Source organism: Falco biarmicus, chromosome 2, assembly GCF_023638135.1.
Source record: "Falco biarmicus isolate bFalBia1 chromosome 2, bFalBia1.pri, whole genome shotgun sequence".
NCBI classification, from domain to species: Eukaryota; Metazoa; Chordata; class Aves; order Falconiformes; family Falconidae; genus Falco; species Falco biarmicus.
The window spans coordinates 69,121,917-69,127,916 of record NC_079289.1 but is presented as its reverse complement, the minus strand read 5'-3'; positions in this window follow the sequence as shown (position 1 = coordinate 69,127,916).

The following is a 6,000-nucleotide window of genomic DNA, read 5'->3' as shown; positions in this document are numbered from 1 at the left end:
AAGCAGCTAAAAACAGAGCTAGTTAAGTTAGCAGTGTAAGTGTCGTGCACAGACAGATGGGGACCAGCTGTCCTTCTGGTAGATACTGAGTTGTACTGTATGAACTGAGAAAGAAGAATGCACTTTTAACTGAACACTGCTAACCTTGTAGAAGAAAAAAGATGCGTAAAAACATTTATGAATCCTAGATTATTTTTTTTCTGAAATAAGTAGGGTTGTATTTTATGTAAAGTGTATGTTATTCTTTAATATTCAAACAGGGAAATATTTCAAGTTTTTTGTCTCTAGTTCTCCTGAGAAACCTCTGGATACATGATAAAATGAATATTTATTATGTATCACAGATGGGGAAGGGAACTGTTATTTTTGGAGCCAGGCAAAAATGATGCACGGCTTCTTTTTGTTTAAATGTTGATTAAATCTTTCACGAAAAGAAAACTGTCAGCAGACCAAAACAGTACAAGACAAGTTAGAAAACATTAATTTTATACCACATACTCAAACTTGACAAAGTGGAGCATACATTAAAAAAACAAAAAACCAAAACCAACCAAACAAACAAAAAAAACCTACCAAGAAACTGAAGAAAAGTCAAGAGCCAGGGCTGGAAGGAGAGGTAAGTGAAATACTGATGTGACAAATTGCACTGTGTGTCCACTTCTGCAGCTGCTGTCCCTGCTGTACTGGCGTTCCTAACACAGTTAGATTTGGATGGATGCACAACCACTGATGCAAAATTCATAACCCTACCAGCAGGAATCATTATAGAACAGTATATTCCTTTGACTCCAGCTGCTGGAAGGAAATATTGTGTAGGAAATTTGATGTATAATTTTTGTAAAAAGCCCCGAACATTCTGCCTTGATACCTTGTTATGCTGAGCACATCATGCTGCCACCCAACCTAGCTAACAAGAGCTCTGGATCATATTTAGGGCAATGTTGACATGCCTGCCGTTCACATTGACCCCCATGTCATGGCTCTCAGTACTTTTTTGGGGGGCAGCGATGACTGAGGCCATCAAAAGGAAACACTTACCACATCCAACAAAATTGGAGAAATGTAACTTGGAAGCATTCCACACTGTGGAACAAATTCCTTGTCATTAGTTAGGAGAAAAACCATGCAGGTCATGTTAGTCGTGCAGAACGTCGTATTTAGTAATCTGAGCCAGGATTCCCTGTGTCAGGGAACTCCTAGGGACTGCAGAAAAAATTTTGAAAATATACATCAGCAGGCCACATTAAACTTTAAGACATGAGTGATTCTAATGGTCATTTGGCCTGGTATCTTCCAGGCTGTATTTCAAGAAACAAATTCTAATTGTTCTCAGGTGCTTTCCTCTCATCTCATTCCCAGCATTGCTGACTTCTCCAGTCGAGAACTGGACCAGTTCAACCAGGGTGAGTTTTTTTGTTCCCAAGTGAGCAGCAAACTTAGCAAAATCAAATTTGTAAAGAGGAAGCAAACTGAAGCCTTTCGATGTGTGGCAATTCTTCCGGAACAGGGCAGGCAACACGCAATCTGGGATGGCCCCCGGGGACAGGAGATCAATGGATACTTGCACAGAGATGTTGCCTAAGTAAACACAGTCACAGGGTCTTATTTCACAAGCATGTCTTCCTATTGCTTGAGTAGTAATAGGATGCTTTTCGTACAGCGAACTCTCAGTATCTTATGGCTACCTTGCTCACCTAGAAAAACTGAGATCTACAACGTCATGAGCCAGAGCACAAAGCATGAGGTTTGGCATGAAATGGATGTAAGGGCTGAACTGGTTTCTAACATGAAGTTGCCATCGGGGGCATATCTACATTTTCAGCTCCACATTTGTGTTGGAGCTCCATATGGTTGCGTGAGTAGTGCACGTACAGTACATTTTGTTCTGCAATCAGTGTCCACAGGTTTCATTTCACTATGCCCCGTATGAAGACAGATTGCCGATAAGTGCTGAGTGTTCTGGTCAGCTGTCCCATCAAGTGTTGCTCCAGCACCATCCTGGATGTTTTCAGGAAATCTGTGCGTGTTCTGCATGGTGCTCTAGAAAGCTCAGGACATCTTGGGCCCTCTGGTGCCATTCCTGAAACTCCACTGCTCCTGCAGATGGGTGCCAAATTCTGACTCCTTGCATGGGGAAAAACTTGTTATACTATGCAGTTTTTGCAGTTGGGCATATAAACAGCAGCTGAATCTGAAGGTAATGAGAAAGATGCGAGCAATCAGCTAGTCCTACCTCTGGAGATAGGTCAATCAAAAGCAGGCACAGGGGCGCAATGATGAGGGTCAGAGGGATGGCATGGCAGGGAAGGACCTCCATTACATCAAAAGCCACTTGCCCTGGGCTGTGGAAAAAGCTTGCTGCAATGGTCTGCCAATGTGAGAACTCCTGCATGTAGACTTTGCTCTTTGCCAATTTGCTGTCTGTTGTTTGCTAACCCACTTGGTAGATGATGATGATGCATGACAGGAGAATGTGCAATGCCACCATAAAGCGCCTTTGCCCAGCACTAAGTAGCAAACGGGAAGTTGTTGGTGACTAGACACAGCCGGACTTCTGGGGCTGCACGGTGCTGGATTCAACTGTAGGATGAGAATAAAGGGCACAATAGAAAATATTGTTACAGAACTTTTAGAGTTCCTATTACTCATACGTGTGGTTTTGGCTGTCCTACCTCGATCAGGGTGTAAGATTACAAAATGTATGCACATGGGCAGCAAGAATGGCAGAGGACCTGGAGCTGCAGCCCCCACAGCATGGTTAGGTACTTGATAGCACAAGAAGAATTGGCAGTTGGACAATATGATCAGGGCTAAAGGCTGGGGGTATTCCTGGTTCCTGGAAGCCGGGTGCTGTTAGGATCTAGAGCTGTTAGCCTTTCTGGAGGCTCTGAAAGACCTTAATTGCTGATGGCCAGAAAACAGAGGGGGGAAAATTCACACTGCATGTGCTATGTTCTTATGTCTCCTCAAACATCGACTGCAGGTTACTGTCAAGACCAGATACATGAGCTTTCAGTCTGACCTGCTGTGACTGCTGACATTCTTAGGGTCTCCCCAGCTGTCATGGATATTCCTCCATAATGCTGCATGCCTCGATGACCTATGAAGGGTCATAGGGTCTTTAGAAGATCCAGAGGTGTTTTCTACTACTTTGTTTCTTAGAGAAGCTTTTTCCCATACATATATGTGTCACTTTTTGTCCTGATGTCCCAGAGGTCCAGAACACTTTTTGTTGTTGGCTTACAAAGCCTCTTACTAGCGAAAGAGTTAACTGTTTCCTGAGTAGGCTGCAGTGTGCATATATACATAGATGTATATATGCACACAATGAAGCATGCATTTGCAGGGCAGAGAAGTAAAGAGAGGCTCTTGTGACCAAGGCCAAACATTCCTGGGAAACATCTTAATCTCATGAGAGCTACTGGTTGTGCTGTGGGCAGCCTTCATGAACAAACCAGGTACGTGACTGAGAGGCCTCTCTGCAGTGGTGCAAAGGTGGAGAATTACACAGCTGAATTCCTTACAGGTAGCAAGAGCCTCTCCTGCGTTTGTACCACTCTGTGCACTGTCCATCTGTATCCTGGTCCTGCTTCTGCTTGTGACCTACATTTTCCCATGGCTGTATCAGTAGGTAACTTGTCTCTGTACAAAATAGAGCTTCTTTTAGTAGCAAAAGATAATAAAGTCCCCCATCTAAATATGTGATCTGGTTATTGCACCCTGGGCATGACTGATACAGGTGCTGGGAGGACAGAGATCTGCAAAGAGGTGAAGAGTATGGAGGAGAGTGGACAAGAACACTTTAGAGGCACAGCAGAACTTGGCTCAGGGTGCAGATGAATTTTCATCTACTTTGCTGCAAGTAGACTTGTCCCCTGTTTAGAAGGATCCATTTCTGAAAGGGGCTCGATAATGTGCATAAAATACTGCAGGGTTCACAAACCCAGCATTTTGTTTATTGAATACTAAACAGCTGAACCCAAAGCAACCTGAATGTATCTGTGACTGATCCTGAGTCAGGCATAAGTCCCGTTGAAAGCACAGCCTCTCTAGTCCATTATTCTTCCTGTGCATCAACTTCTGATGAAAACCGCTCTTACAAAAACATTAAAGTTGGCACATTGACAGAAACCTTTCCTCAAGGTGCTGTTTCTTCATCTTCTCAGAAAGTGCAGCTTCAAGGAACAGCTCTGCCAGGCACTTTTCTTCATTACAACATTACAAGGTTTTGAAACGCTCATTTAAGTAGGGTGTTAAAACCTGTGGCTGCTTACATTGTTAAGAAAACACTGTATATCATCTCCCTTTGGCAAACTGCAGTGCCAGAACATTTCAGGCTTTTCCTCTGTCCCACCAAGCCTTCAGAAATAAGAGTAATTTGATGATTTGAGGATATACTAGAAAAATAATTCTCTTCTCTCATAGCACTGATTCTGGGAAGTGAAGAAGTAAATTCACCCCAAGACAAAGAAGACAAGTTGTCTGAGCAAACTCGGGAGGGTGGCATCCTAGTACTGATGGCCCTGTGAGCGCCTGGCTGCAGGGGCCCTGCGGGAGGCTGTCAGCCTCTGATGCTTATGGGATCATCAGCAAACTGATTAATGGATTTTGGGCTAAAATGACACAGCACTGCTGCCACTAGATTTTTTAGTGCCATAGAGTAGAGTAGACACTTTTTAACGTAGTCCTCGGGTTCTCACTATACAGATACACTTCACTAAAATGCTATTAGGGGTGTTGTTAATGGTTATTTCTGGCTGGTATTTTGCTGTAAAATAATTTTGAATTTCCACAAACATTTGCCAGTTTAGATGGAGCAGTTTTGGCCGGATTACTGCGGAGTCCCCTGGCGCATGCAGCCAGCTGTGCTGCTCCGCTCTGCACAGGGCAGTGAAGAAAAGGGAGCAGAGCAGGAACAGAAACTGCAGGGCTTCCACTTCCACCCTTCATCTGGGGACTTCTGCAATTGGGATACGACCCTTTCCTCTCAGCAGGTGGCAGCCTCTACATTTCTCCTTGTATGGATACATATATGTCTCTCTTTTTTTTTCTTTCTATCTCTTTGTCTCAGTCTACATATCACAAGAGAGTTTCTAGTAAGTCTAAAAATTACGACTGGAGTGTCAAGGAGTATGCACCTTCTTAATTATCTCGTGTCTCCAGCATTTGTTTTGGATATTTTAAAATCCTTCTAAACTTTAAAATGACTCTTCTATGAGACATGTAATTGCAACCCTCCCATCTCAGGCCAGTTTTATAAACATGTTGTGAAACAGGCAGTGGCTCTGAACCACTAAGCAGTGGCAGGACATCCTATTGCTGAGTGCCATGTCCTTGCTGTGCAGAGCTGACCAGCTGCAACTTCAAGGGGGCCAACAATGTTTAAAGGTTCCAAACAACGCTGCCATATCATTATGGTATTAAATGGTTAAATTCAGTTCCCCATTTTTTCTTTTGTTCCCGTCACTATGGTATCAAGGCAAGAGCTGTATCAATTATTCATACATCCTGCCAAAACCACAGTCCCTGGGAAGCCTATTCACAAAAATTTGTACATTAATCAAAATAGTAACTTGTAAATGTCCTGAGATCTTTCAGCTTTTGTAAAGACAAGGGGAATGGCTCAGCACTTGTGAGAAGATCAGGTCTGACGAACTTTCCTTAAACTAAATGCAGGGCTTTGCTGAGTCCCCAGTGAAACAAATGCCCCTGAGATAACAGGTCTGGAAGCTACAACCAAAAAGCCCCAAAGGGATCTTGTTTTGTTGTTTTGTTGGCAAGGAAGCCCTCAATCCAGGGATGTTCTGAAGGAAAACTCCACCACTTTCTTGCAATTTTTCATTAAAATTACCCACATTTTCCTGTAAATGGTAAACCCCTACGCTGGGTCCTGCTTACTTCCAATTAACTAAGTCTGAATGAGTGCCCTTCCAGCTTGTGATTAAGGACAATTTGCATAGTAAAGCAATATTATTGTTAAACTCACTGCCTTTTCTTTTT